At 42.4% G+C, this 14,507-nt stretch overlaps 1 protein-coding gene across 5 annotated transcripts in view; it reads left to right on the top strand.

Annotated features, from left to right (window-relative positions):
* The first annotated feature begins 45 nt into the window (after positions 1–45).
* The window catches only part of Zdhhc3 (zinc finger DHHC-type palmitoyltransferase 3), a 56,240-nt gene continuing 41,778 nt past the window's right edge, over positions 46–14,507 (top strand). For 4 of the 5 annotated variants that reach the window (XM_027932104.2, XM_071600390.1, XM_071600388.1 and 1 more), the window contains exon 1: positions 46–281. The gene's annotated coding sequence lies outside the window, so the exon portion shown is untranslated. The remainder of the gene's footprint in view (positions 282–14,507) is intronic. The other variant, XM_027932105.2, reaches the window with a different exon arrangement.

Raw genomic sequence — 14,507 nt, 5'->3', positions numbered from 1 at the left:
GTCATCCGCCCGCGTCGCCCGCGCCCCCGCGCTGCGCGTCATCAGCCTGCGCGGCTGCCGCCCCTGCAGCCGCGGCCGCCACAGCCGCCGGGAGCTCGATGGGCTTCTGCGCGCCGTCCGGTATCTGGCTGAGTCGGGCGAGCCGTGGCGCCTCGTGCCGGGGAGCCATTGCCGCAGCCCGAAGCCAGGTCCCGAGTGAGGGACTGCAGGAAGAGGCGACGGCGTCGGCCGCGGGAGCCCCCCCGGGGGTCTGGGACTGGCGAACCGCCTCCGGCTTCACGGTCAGTTGGGATCGGAGACTGGGGTTGGGGTGAAGAAGATGAGGTGCAGCGAGAGCGCCGGCCCAGGACTCGCCGGAGTTGAAGTAGCAGATTGGCTGTGTGTGAGAGAGACAGACCACTGGGACCGAGACCGAGAGAGCCCCCCGAGTGAGGGGAGGCAGACTTCGTGATTGGCCAAGGGAGGGCTGTCTCCCCGCCCCCTCTACTTCTTTGGTCCCTGGGATGGTTGAAAAGAGCCGCTGAAGCCCTCTTCAGGTCATTCTCCATGGGAAGGGTCTGGCCAGGAGTGGAAACGAATCCCAGGGCCTCCTCACCCCTCCAGCCCTCCCTCTGATCTTTCCCTGCTTCTCCTCCTCTCATTCTACCTGCACCTTGTATACCCTCTGTACTTCTCTTTTTCTCCCTGTTTTTCTTGAATCCAGGGCTGATCTAGGACCTCGCAAGGTCCCTTTGCCTGGGACGTTAGCCAGAGCATTGTCCCAAAAAGAGAATTGAGAGGAGGAAGGGTCTTTGTAACTGGCACTGGCGAGGTGTGCAGTGTCCAGGCGTCCATTGCGCTTCCTGGAAGCCCCAGCTTGGTGAAAGTGATCTCTGGGAGCTGTGGACAGCTGCCCGCAAAAAAAAAAAAAAAAGCCAGCCACCCGCTGTGGTTGAGTAGGAACATCGGCCTGGGATATCCAGTGAGGATACCAGCAAGGTGAAGCTGGTGTCACAGGAGGAGGGGACAGAGTACCATATAAGTTTCAGAGGATCCCTATAGATAAATGGGGGCGGGGGTGTGTGAGTTGATCCCAGCTAGTTGAAACTTTCCCGAGGTCCCATTTTTTGAGGGATCTCCCCTGTTCTCAAAAATGAAAGTTACCCTTGACAGATTAACCATCCCAAAAAAAAAAAAAAGTTGGTGTTTCAGATAATAGCTTCACATACAGTTTCACAGAGCCTCCTAAGAAAAGACTTTATGTTAGCTTTCGAACACTTAGATCTCTGCATAGTTCTCTACAGATGCACTTGAAAGGAAAGGCATAGGGTTGGATTTTGCCCTCCAGGGAAACTGGAGAGGTGAGGCGGGAAAGGTTTCCTTCCTGCAGAAGGCACAGGTGCTCCACCTGTTGTGGTGCATAGATGCCTTTGCATGTGGTTAGACAGCTGGATTCTATGTAAGGAACTCTGTGTGGTGAGATAACAAGGGACTTCTTATGTTAAATATGGTAGTTTGGGCTAGTTATTGCTCAGAAATGAAAGATCCTGAAAGTAAGATTTTAATAGCTAGGACTATTAGGTGGGGATTTAAAAGGTGACAAAGCAGAAAAGACACAGGAAGAAAAGTCTTGAGTTTGAATACCACGAAATCATTTTTGTATAAAAATCATTCAGTGGGTCTCTAAACACATAGAACAGGGCTGATACTATAGCTCACTGGTAGAGCAGTTGCCTAGCATGCACAAGGTCCTGGGTTCAACCTCCAGCACTTCAAAAATAATAAAAATTTGTTAAAAGTATAGCACATGTATTTGAACCATCCCTCTGACAACTGACAGAAGTTTGTTGCTGAAGAAGTTAGTAGTATTTGCTGAATAATGCTGTAAGTGATTTCTGATATGTTAGGCTAAATATGTATGAAGAAATGTAAACAACAGTGCTTATTTTAAATTATCTACTAAAACAGTTATTCCTTCACTAACCATTCTACTTAAATGCTGCCAGAACATGTTTGTCACCTTTGTTGTGATAGGGCATTAGATGTCTTCAAAACTTATAAATTCAGAGTTCTTAGCTTTTTAGCTTATTGAAGCCATTCAAAGAACATATTATGCCCCCCAAAATGAAGAAGCCAGGGATGGCCCATTATTCTGTTAAGCCAACTTTTTTCCATCATTGTCATACTCTTCTGGGAGCATACTATTTTGTAGATGTGTCTATTTTAAAACACTTTATCTCATTAAATTTCTGTAACACTATTCATAGTGCTTATTATGTGCCAAGCATTGTTCTAAGCACTTAAAGATTCAGTCCTCAAAACAGCCCTATGAATGCTATTTTATAGATTGGGAAACTGAGGCACAGAGAGCTTAAGTGCCTTGAGCAGGGTCACAAATCCCATAACTAATAAATGACAGAGCCAGGATTTGAGTTCAGCTATTCTGGCTTCCACACCTATACCCCTAACCATTACATCTGTAGCATCTCCCCAAACTCCATTTAATTCAAAGAGGCCCATGTTTGTTACAGAATTGGTAACCTCTCTGTAAACTACAGCAAGGTTTAATCCAAAGCAAGGAGCCTGAATCCTTTTTCTAGAGGAATGCAGTGCTGATGGGAAGTTCCCCTGTCTATTTCAGCCCACCAAGTTAGATAAAGTTCAAAGTGATATGTAAGCAGAGCTTAACTTCAAACAGCTAAGGACAGAGTCCTCAATAGGCTGATAAATCTGGTACATATGATTGAGTAGGAGAAATAGATTCCAGCCATGTGCCATACTTCCAGCATAGACATCTAGAAGCTCTTCAGTCAGAAAGATTTTGTATGCCAATGTTCTTATGGGCCTAAGGAAATAAAACCAAAACACCTGCCTAAGAGGAGTTTAGGATTTATTATAGTTGGGGACCCCAGGCCCTTGAACTAGTGCATGAACAAGACAATAAAATAAAATGCTCAATTGAGCCATGTGGTAATTAGAAGAGGCCAGCCTATAATAAGGTGCTAATTGTGCAGGCCAGGCATCTAGTGCAAGAGGGCGAGGACTGCTGCTAGCTGCTAGCCATGAGCCGGTAATAATAACATTATAGAGAAGGAGTAAATCTGTCCCACCCAGCTTTGGTTAATTACAGCTATAAAAGTCAGTTACAGAAGAGCTTCAGGGCAGAGCTGAGTCTGTGGTGCTGAAATTGCAAAGAGCTCTTAAAATTCAACAGGTAATATATTTTATTCCCAGTCTTAAGTAGACATGGCCAAGTTTTAGCCCTCTTCCTTTGTATTTTCACTATTAGCCTGGTACCCTAGTGAACTACTGTTTTAAACACTTTGCACTTGTCCTGCCTGTACCTTGTTTTAGAGAATACCAGATATAAATAACCTGTTCTAGTCTGACGGACAGGTCTGTCTATCTTGTTATAGACTTTATAACTTGGGATTACAGCAATAGAAAAATTGATAGCAGCATGGGTAAGCTTATTCCTGATTACAGGAAGGCTGTTCAAATGTGTTTCATTTTAAGAGGCTGGCAGGGTGCTTCCTATGTCTCAATAGGGCATGTGTAAGAAAAGGAGGTCATACATCCTGGTTGCCAAATGTAGAAATATTTAAACACACACCCTGATAGTCATACAAAAAGTAAGAGTCCGAAGTAAATATGAAGGCTGCTATCTCAATATTGACCTCCTGGGGAAGTGTTTTTGCTTTTTTAAAATATTTTATTAGAGACAGAGTCTCACTGAGTTGCCCAGGGCCTTACTGAAGCTGGGTTTGAACTCACAATCCCCCTGCCTCAGCTTTCTGAGCTGCTGGGATTACAGGCGTGCACCACTGTGCCTGCCCCAAATAGCCATTTTTTAAGTACACATGGATTGAACAGTAAATTTGACCCAAGTTGTCTTTTATATATATATATATATATATATTTTTTTTTTTCCTAGTTGTAAATGGACACAATACCTTTATTTTATTTATTTATTTATTTGTGATCCTGAGTATCCAAGCCAGTTCCTCACACATGCTAGGCAAGTGCTTCACCACTGAGCTACAAACTCAGCCCCTGTTTTTGGCATTTTAAAAAATCATTTGCTCTCCTCTTTGGAAACAGTTTTTTGGAGATAAATAACCAGGCATTCCTGGCTGTCAGTTGTGAAGGTGAGAAGGCTAGAGGTACGTACTCTAAATTTAATTATTCATCCCAACACAACTGAAATGCTGGGAAATTTCCACCTTAGTCTCCTCTAAACCATAGGCTTCAGGGTATATAAAGACTCGATGATTAAACTCCTTAGATTTTCTGTGCTACCCAAGACATAAATGTCTCCTATTCAGGGAAAGTGGGGATAGAATATATTTGGGTGAGATCCATTTTTTACCTTAGCAAAGTGAGTCAGTGTAGTGGGACAAGTACATTTCTGGCCACAGTCCTGCTGCAGTAAGTCTTGACTTTGACATGCAGAGTGTGTCTTTTTAAACCAAGAATTTGTAACAGAGAATCCAGAAAGACGGGTTATTTAGGAAGATAATCATCAATGGTGAACAGACAACTGGGTGTCTAGTCCAAAGATTTGGGCTTTGTCATTAACTTACTTTGTGACTTTAAGCAAGTCAGTTAACTTCTCTACGCCCCATTTTAACCTCTATCTTGTCAGGTTGTAAAACTCAAAGTAGTTTCTGGATATGCAAATATTGAAACAGTGAAAAATGGCCATGTTTAACTTTAGGTTTTTAAAACTTCCCTCATTTGTCACTTTGTAATACTGGATATTTTTTTTTCTTTATTTCTTTTTTTTTTTTTTCTCTCTCTCTTTTAATGCTTTTACAAATCCTTGTGTGGAGGGCTGACTTTCAATAGATTGCAGCTAGGGAGCTGCTCTGCTAGGTAGAAAACCCCGATCCAGAAGCAGGTCGTCTAGGAGTGGTTTAGTGCCATGTTCCCCATGAACATGCGTTACATGACGGGACTCGCCCCACGCCTGGACTCAAGGCGGCCAACCAGCGGAGAAGGCAGAGGACCATTTGATATATTTTGATAGTACTTTTTCCATTCTGAAAAACATTAAATGAATGAACAAAAGGAAATGGCAGTTACATGCTACACTTGATTGAAGAAACTGAACTTGTTCAGGAAGAATGCTAACAGTTACCAGTCTTAACAGTTACTAATCACAGAGACTGTTACTAGTGAATTTCTTTTTTAATGTTAGCAAATAATAGGATGAGGAAGTTTAGGGAAGGTTTTGATGAAAATATAAAATCCAAGAAGTTAACAAAGAAAATGGCCTCAAAGGGGCTGGGGTTATGGCTCATTAGTAAAGGATTGGCCTAACATGTGTGACGCACTGGGTTCAATCCTTAGCACCACATAAAAAAAAATAAAGGCATTGTGTCCATCTACAACTAAAAAAGAAAATGGCCTCATAGAATCTCAGCCTTGCGAGGGACGTTAGCAGTTAGCTTGGTCTCTCCCCTTGTTTTATAGAGTGAGGAGACTAAGGCCTGGGGGGAGGTTAGTGAGTGGTAGGATTGAAAACAAAACTCTGGCCTCTTGACTCCAGAGCATCTTCATTCTGTTTAGCACTGGCCTTCCACCTTTCTCCAGAGGTTCTACTTATTAGACATTTAGCAGATGTCAGTCAGAGAGCCCTTTTCTCACCTGGTCTTATTTTGTTTTGGTTTATTTATTTTATTTCTCTCTGGGGTGCTGAGGATGGAACCCAGGGCCTCGCACATGCTAGGTAAGTGCTCTTCTACAGCCAGGGACTGTGTTTCTGTAGTGCACACTGCAGACTAGTTTCCATGGTCCCAGGTTCCTCCCAAGGCTCTCCTCTTTCAATCTTTGATTACAGTGCATGGGATCAAGTGGGATCATCAGAGACCTGAAAGCCAGTGGTTCTTTCTTGAAGGCTGATACAGTTGTAATAACTGGTTCTTCCTCTTTCTAGCTATTTCATAGCCCTCTAAGCACTTCTGCTTTTAGCTCCTAAAAAATTCAAGCTCTTGCTTGGGTGATGTCACAGTGGCTGTGTATCTGCACATGGCACAATGTGGGGCCAGGTGCTATTCTCAACACCCTCAGGTGGGAACTTTTGCTGGTTGGTCTCTGCCTAGAATGGGTGGGCTTCTCTCAGAAAAAGCAGTATCCCAGTACTTGGACTCACAGGAACTATTTCCCAGCAGAAGCAGATTGTAGGGATTCAAACTTAGATGACTCTCTTGGCTGAGGCTTCATGACCCTCCTACCTCATAGCTTAGGATCAGTCTTCTAAATGCTGGCTGCTGTTCAGCCAGGACCCGCCTTAGAGTCCAAATGCTTCTGTTCAGGCCTGTGGCCTATGAACACTGATGCATGCAGCCCATCCGATAGTACCATCTCTGCATCACTGTGTGTGGAAAAGATAGCCAAACTGTAAGTAACCCAGGTCACTGGTGGAAATGTTGACACTCCTCCCCTTTTATTTTTTAGCTATTGGATAAAATTTAGAGGTTGTAGTGAGTAGTTAAGAAGCATGTTCTGGGGTATATCATGGCATTGGGGATGTATCCTATCTCCACCATTTCCTGGAGGTGAGAACTTAGGCAATCTTTCTGTGCTTCAGTTTTCTCATCTCTTAAAGGGAGTGGGAAACTGGGGGTTTATACCTACAAGATAGAGTAGATGTGCCAATCAGACAGGATGAGGCGTGGCTAGCATGCAACTCAGTGCCTGGCAGATTGTAGACATTCAGGAAGAGTCTGGGCCCCACCCTACATTCAGCATACCCTACTCTGGCAACAGACAAGCAAAATGTCCATCTTAAAACCTACCCTGAGAGAAGCAGAAGGCAGTCCAGGATCAAATGAGATTGCGCATTTGATTATAAAGGGTTTCACCAACTATGAGAATCACAGTCATTGATTAAGTTTTCTTGGGTAGCTGGATCAGTAATTTGTTGTTGCCTTTATGAAGATTTGCCTCCTGGCTTGACTTCCTGCAAGGAAGAGTGAATGCAAGGACATGGCAGCTAATTAAACCCACCTTTAGCTGGAGAGCAGGTTAGCCAACTCTGAATAATTTTATGGAAGGCCCACTGGCTTCTCCAAGCTGGGCCAGAGTTTGGCAGAGCTGGCTAATCCTTGCAGTGTTTCCAACAGACTGTGTACCTGAGGGCCCAAGTGTTTGAGGTAGCCCAGGGGTGTCGTGCTTTTTTGAAGAACCAGGAGCCAGAAGTAAAATAGCTTCTGGAAGAAGGAATGCTCTGGGGGATGTGTGTGTGTGCGTGTGTGTGTGTGTGTGTGTTTACGAATAAATATTATGGGCTCCCAGGAACTAGTGGAAGGAAAGTCTGCTTCAAGTATACATCTTGAGTTTAAAAAAAAAAAAAAAAAGAATCAGAGATTAGAGATCCAGTCCACCCCCTCACTTTAGAGATGAAGATCTAAAACTAAGTTGGAGTGATGTCCCCGCAGATACTCAGATGTATGTGAAGCAGTAGGAAGTAGAACTCCTGTTTCCTGCTTGGTCATTCTTCCCCTCCCCCGCTTGGATCAAAAGCAGCCATGTGCTGTGCTCAGAAGCCTTGCTCTGGGCTGTGATGGCAAGCAGAGCTGATTTTGAATCCTGGCTCTAGTGCTGCCTCCCTCCGTGTGACCTTGGGAATATTACCCCAAACCTCTGAGTGGCTCTTTCATCTCTGCATTAGAGAATAATGCAAGTGGCTGGCCTGGGTTGTAAGAATTAAAGCAAGCTGCTTTGTGTGAGTCCTGAAGCATGACCGGCATTCGTTTAATGTTGGTACCCTTCCTGTGGACTGTACTGCAGGCTTTGCCTAAAGCTTACAATTTAGATAAAACTTTTAGTAAATATAAATGGCCAGTCCCTGAGTTCCACATCTGTAGAACAGAATTTGACTAAAATCTGTTAGATGGTCTTTAATGTTCCTTCTAGCTGAAAAATTCTGACTCAGATAGTGATTATTTTACCAGTCTTGTGTGATCTTGTTTAAAGTTGTCTCAATATTTCTCATCATTGCAGCATATGATATCCCACACCCATAAAAAAAAAGAAATTAGAACATGTTCCCCAAACGAGTAGCAGTTTCAACTGATCTCCAATGTTTGTGACACGTATTATGTCACTATATGTGGGTGTGTATTTTTTAATAGACTCGTGAATCTGGGAGATGATTTAAAAAAAAAAAAAAGCCAATTGTAGTAAAATAGTTGCAGTAAGTTAGCCTCTCATCTGCCCAAATCCCAAACTTTTTTTTTTTTTTTTTTTTTTTTTGAGAAGACCATCATTGTTAGAAATCTGAGTGTGTATTGTTAGAAATCTGAGTGTGTACAAGAATGGGTTTTAGAAGCAAGTGATGATTTATGAGGCAAGAAGGAAAATGGAGATTACTGACCTACTTCCTGACTTCTTCATGAACTTTCACATGCTTAAGGTCTGAGTTACAGCTACAACTTGTTTTTTTTTTCCTTGAAAGTGTTTTGTTAAAGGTTGAGTACAACAGAGGTAAGAAGCAGGCAGAAGACAGACCCTTCTGTAGACAGAGAAACAATGTAGACTTTGTGCAGCTGCTGTGAAGCAGGCCAGCTTGCTCTGCCTGTGCCTTCCCTGGCTGCCAGGGCGTGATGTAGGAGATAAGGCACCTTTCCTTGGTTGAGCTCTGTACCACACCCCTTACTTTTTTGAGAAAGTTTAGTGACTCATTTGATTTCTTTATGAAATATTTCCAACCTAGTGATTCACGGTTCATTCTTTGTTTTTCTGAGAGTCATCTAAAATGGGCATACATTTTACAATCTTTTTGGATCCTCATATAAATTTAAATTAATTTAGTTCAGGTAAATTAATTTTCTGCTTGACCAGATTCATATCTTAAGCTTTAGGACCTGGGCCAAAAGTATCTTGTAGATACTTTTATTTTGTAAGTTGATCACTCTAAAATGTCAGAAACCCTAAGAGAGTCAAATATCAAATGTTTGGTTTTCAGTTTCAATGTATTGAGTGTTTTTTGTTGTTGTTTGGTTTTTGGTGTTTGTTTGTTTGTTTGTTTTAATTGAGTGGTTTTTAACACTGGAAGTGGGTTAAGCACCATATTCTTTTTGTTTTGTTTTTTGGTACTGGGGAGTGAATCCAGGGGCACTTAACCACTGAGCAACATCTCCAGCCACCCCCCTTTTTTTTCAGTTGTAGTTGGACACAATACCTTTATTTTACTTATTTATTTTTATGTGGTGCTGAGGATCGAACCCAGGGCCTCTCCTGTGTTAGGCAAGTACTCTACCGTTGAGCCACAACCTCAGCCCTCCAGGCCTTTTTTGTGTTTTATTTAGAGATAGGGTTTCACGGAGTTACTTAGCCTCGCTAAGTTGCTGAGGCTGGCTTTGAACTCACGATCCTCCTGCCTCAGCCTCCCGAGTTGCTGGGATTACAAGCGTGCATGGGGCGCAGCAGCACCATATTAGCAGAATTTAAACTATAGAAGTTTAATGTTATAAGTGAATTTCAAATGAGAATTTTTATAGAAATATCAGAAAATATGCTACCCTGTTTGAGTTGACATTTTAAGGATGAATTGAGTTACTTAACTGGTAACAATTAATTTGGGCAGGAGTTTAATGTTTAAATCAAGTTCAAGAGGATACCAGACCAGCCCTACCCTCCAACAACAGTCTAACTCAATGCTAGATTTATTGAAAATTTATATATTCACTTGAAATAAGTTTGGTTTAAATCAGAAGTCTCCTATTTTGGAGTTTCTACTTGCTTGCTGATGCTCCTGACAGCTGTTAAGGAGTTGATGAAAATGAATTTCAACTATATAGTTCTTACTCATAGGCACTCAGAAAATTTAATCCAGCAATGTTTGTTTTAAGTATTTGATCCTTGTCTCTAAATCAAGGGAAAATAGTTCTCTCTGATTTTGAGTTTGTTTAACCATCTGTGCTCGGATGCTTCACACAGGCCTTCAAACATGGACAGCTTCATTGCCCTTTGTTAATGCCACTTTAATCTATACAATCCCCAAATCTGCTTGTATCCTATTCATAAGTGCACAATGTGAGTGGGTGTGGTGCTTTAGAAAAATAATCCTCACAGGGTACTTTGAAGTGCTTCTAGGGATTTTATATTGGATCAGTGACTGCAGTATTAACATCTTATCCCAGGCAAGCAGGGGAAGTAGGACTTTTTGGCAATCTGAGAGAACCAGGGACCCTTGAGATACTGGCAGAGAAAAAAACAGTAATTTGGGATCATCAGTAAATCTAGTGCCGAACTTTTATATTTTATGTGACAATCATGCCTTTGACACCTGTATCTACAGCATGGACTGTGGGCTGGTTTTTTTAGGCCATGTAATAGATTTGTAGGCATTTGCCCTTCATTCAGCCAAGACAACTAACCACAGGCACTATTGCTGGATTCTGCCCATCATTATTAGTCAGTAGTGGCCCAGTGGCCCTGGCCAACATGTCAGTGGGCCACGGTGGGATGGAGCCTGTGAGCTTGATTGTGGTGCCAAACCTTTTGAGCTCAAACCCTTCGATCTGTCCAGCCATGGATAGGCAGCATGGGAATTTAGTCATAAGTGCTCTCCCTCAGAGCTGACACTCTTTGGTCTCACATTGTTCAAACATGGAACGTTCTGGTTTTTTAAAGAGTCAGTCCACCTACTTCAGTCCAGTTCCTAGGATTCCTGGGGCCACTCTTTCGGAAGCCTTTGTGTCTTTCTGTCTGGTTTAGTAAACGAACATGCTTGTGGTCATCTCTAACTGAAGTGTGTGTGTGTGTTCTACATAGATCTGGAGACAATTCTTTAAACCAGAAGTAGTTTTGTTTTTGTAGAAAATTAGCACTAATTTCAGTCACTTCGTGGCTTTGACTTCTGAAACTCTAGAGAGGAACTCTAACTGATCTCCTTAGATTTACTTCACCCAGCCTTCAAAGGGCCTGGCATCATTATTCTGACACTACATCTTACCACCAGGATTGCTACCTCTGTGGAGCTCGAACTCCTCTGAATCTGTGAATCCTTTTCTGCTAGGACTTCTTCTTGTGTGTGTTCTAATTAGTTTTACATGATAGCAGATCGCATTTTGACTCGTTATACACAAATGGAGCATAACTCTTCATTTCTCTGGTTGTACACAATGTGGAGTTGCAACACATGTGCAGTCATACATGTATCTAGAATAATGATGTTCATCCCATTCCACCATTGTTCCTGCCCCCATTCCCCCTCCCTCCCCTTTGCCCAAAGTTTCTCTATTCTCCCTATGCCACCCACCCCCCATTATGGATCAGCATCCACTTATCAGAGAGAACATTTGGCCTTTGGTTTTTAGGGATTGGCTTACTTCACTTAGCATGACATTCTCCAACTCCATCCATTTACTTGCAAATGCCATAATTTTATTCTCTTTTAATGTTGAATAATATTCCATTGTATATATGCACCACAGATTCTTTTTCCACTCATCTGTTGAAGCCTAGTCCTCGATCTATACCTAAAGGACTTACAATATTATAGTGAGACAGCCACATCAATGCTCATAGCAGCTCAATTCACAATAGCTAAATTGCTAGGACTTCTTTACCCACAAAGCTTAGTCCCTTTACCTCTCCAAGTCTCACTGTACTCTTCTGACAGCTAAGAAAAGTAATCACTTTGACTAATGGATTACTAACACAAAGAAGTTGAATCTTTTTAATGCTATAAGACAGTTATCAAAAAAAAAAAAAAAGTAAGTTGCTATAATTAAAATTACAAAATGTTCGTTGTTCTCAGTCATTCCTTGGAAAATTGATAGCTACTACGAGGAACAGAAAACCCAATACCACCAAAATAAGACTCCATTCTGTTGTGTTAGTGTCTTTCTGGACTCATGGCCTCTGGGCTTAGCCTTTTGCTCTGTCTTGCCTTGTCCTGGTTGAAATCCCAGTTCATTGCAAAATTCAAAAACTTTCTAACACATAGCTTTCTCCTACCTTTAAAACTTCATTTCCATCCTAACCCTGTCCTTTCAGCAAAATCTGTGTGTGCACAGACTGCACGCGGTCCTGGACATCCAGCCCCACCACTGTCTCTGCCAGGCTATCCTATCCTTTGTCAAAGATGCTCAGATCCCTTCAGAGGTCCTTACCATGAAAAAGTGTTTAATCTCACCTCTGGGTGGTGGTTTTTGGTTTGTTGTCTTGATATTATTTGCCCCTTTGTTTAGCTATTAGTCACCTGTGGGTTAGCATTGTTGTGGCTATGTCTGTCTGATTTATATATGATTCACTCAAAACTATTGATTTGCGCCCAAACTCATGCCAGATACTAAGCTACAGAGCTAGACAAAATGGGACATATAGATTAGTAGGAAAAAAACTAACAAGACTAGTCTTTAACTAGAGTGGTAGCTGGAGGAGGGAAATAGCAGGATCTGCACAGAGCAGCACACACATTATTGTCCTCATCACTCCTCAAGTGAGCTCCGAGCATATAGTTCCTTGCGTTTAGTTCTTGCACCATGAATGCCTTTTTGAATTGAACTAAATGCAGAGTTGAAGACTTTAGAGAGGAAATGGGGCAAGGGGATGGGATGGAGAGGGCAGGGAGGGGAGACTGATGGAAGCTGTCCCTCCGAGGCATTGGGAATCTGAGACCCACCAGCCAGCTCGTGGGTCTGCCCCACAGACCTGAGCAACCAGTTCTGCTCCGCTCCTCAGAAGAGAGGCATCCTTGGCAAAGAGCTGCTGCTGAACCCCCAGATTGGGAGTTTCTCTAATTCAAAATAAAATAGGTAAAGGGACTATATTTGTTGTTGTTATTGTTCGGGACATGATGAAGGGAATGTGTACAATTTGTTTCAAGGTAGGATCCCCCCCATACTTCTTACATGTCCACTTGGCTAATTTAAGGGAAAAGTCCTTATTGGAAAGCCACTTTCATTACTTTGGGGAGTCCTGGAGTTAAGTAACTATTTTATAGCAGCATGCCCTGCTTGATACCAGTTGGGGCATTTTGAGACTCTAAAGTGTGGGTTGGCCCAGTTCATACTTGGCTTCTGGCTCTGCCAGGTGCACCCTTGACTGAGTCCTTTTCCAGATCACAGTTTCTTGTGCACCGATGAGGGTATTGGGAGTGTATCCCCTTGGGCATACACTCCTTGGTTTCACATTATTCAAACATGGAACGTTCTGGTTTTTTGAGGAGTCAGTCCGCCTACTTCATGCTACTATTCGGTATATCCTTCACCATCTGCAATATGGCCATAGCTCTGAAAGTAAGCAGAAAAGGCCTCCAGGAGATGGCCCTGGGCTCACAGAGCTCATGCATTCATTTAATGAACACATGTATTAAATAGCTATTATGTGCCAAGAACTGGGCTAATAACAAGGCAGGGCTTCCAGTCCTCGAGGACTGAATGAAGGTAGAGCATAGCAGGTGCACCTTGAAGAATCTGTACCTAAAATGAGTACCTTCCTTTACAAAGCAACAACAGGAGTTTATTTTATTAGCTTTTCCAGCTCATAGCCAATTAAAAGTAGTAAACAGAGAATGTGTTGATAACTGTAAACACAGAAATGACAATAGTTGTAATGAAGGAGGAAGACAAAGAACCATACAAAGAAGTTGCTAGAATTTCAGTCTGAACAGACCATTTGATGTGAGGCCGAGACCTAGTGAATCTTTGTAGCCCCTGAGGACATCATTGCCTGATGCACTCCAGTAATTTATGTTCCTGGTAATGACTCTTAATAATTCTGGAAGAAATGGTAAGATAGAAACAACTATAATTCCTTCCTTTCTTCCTCCCTCTTTCTCTCTCTCTTAAATTTTTTTCTTTAGTTGTACTTGGACACAATACCTTTATTTTATTTATTTATTTTTATGTGGTGCTGAGGATCGAACCCAGCACCTGGTGCATGCTAGGCGAGTGCTCTACCACTGAACCACAACACTCTTCTTAAATTTTTATTTTTGAGATTTCCATCTTAACCACCCAAATGGTTAAAATGTTTCTGCTTCAGAACAAGTCAGTTACCTGGGAAATCTATTTATGTGGAAGAGCATAATCCTCAGCAAAACTGTGCGCATGAAACATAACTCTGGTGTGGTCAAGGCATTGCCATGTATCCAACCAAGAATGAGCAACTGTTGAAGGATAGAATGTAGTCAGCCACTCTGAATATACTGTGAGCCTAACTTAATCACTGAAAGAGTCTAAAGAACACTTGCTCTAAAATATATTCTTAGTGATCATGTATGAAAACCACATCATTTTTCATCATTGAAGTGCAGTTTGGTAGAACACACAGCTCTGGGGAAGATGGCCCTTAGGCTGCAGAAGACAAGGGGCTGCCACAGAGGAGGAGGTCTGGGTGAGGATGATTTGTAGCTAACCATCTTCATCACACTGAGCTGTCCTGAAGGGGAAGGAGTCATGGTGGATCTGTCATTTGGTGAGTGACCACAGTTCAGAACCAGTGGTCAGTAAACCTTTCTTAACAAGAGAGAGTAAGTACGACAGACTGGAAGATTATGTGGTCTATACCAG

The sequence above is a fragment of the Marmota flaviventris genome, chromosome 1 (assembly GCF_047511675.1).
Source record: "Marmota flaviventris isolate mMarFla1 chromosome 1, mMarFla1.hap1, whole genome shotgun sequence".
Classification (NCBI taxonomy): domain Eukaryota; kingdom Metazoa; phylum Chordata; class Mammalia; order Rodentia; family Sciuridae; genus Marmota; species Marmota flaviventris.
Note: the sequence above shows the minus strand (reverse complement) of the source record. Positions and strands in the feature narration are given on the sequence as shown.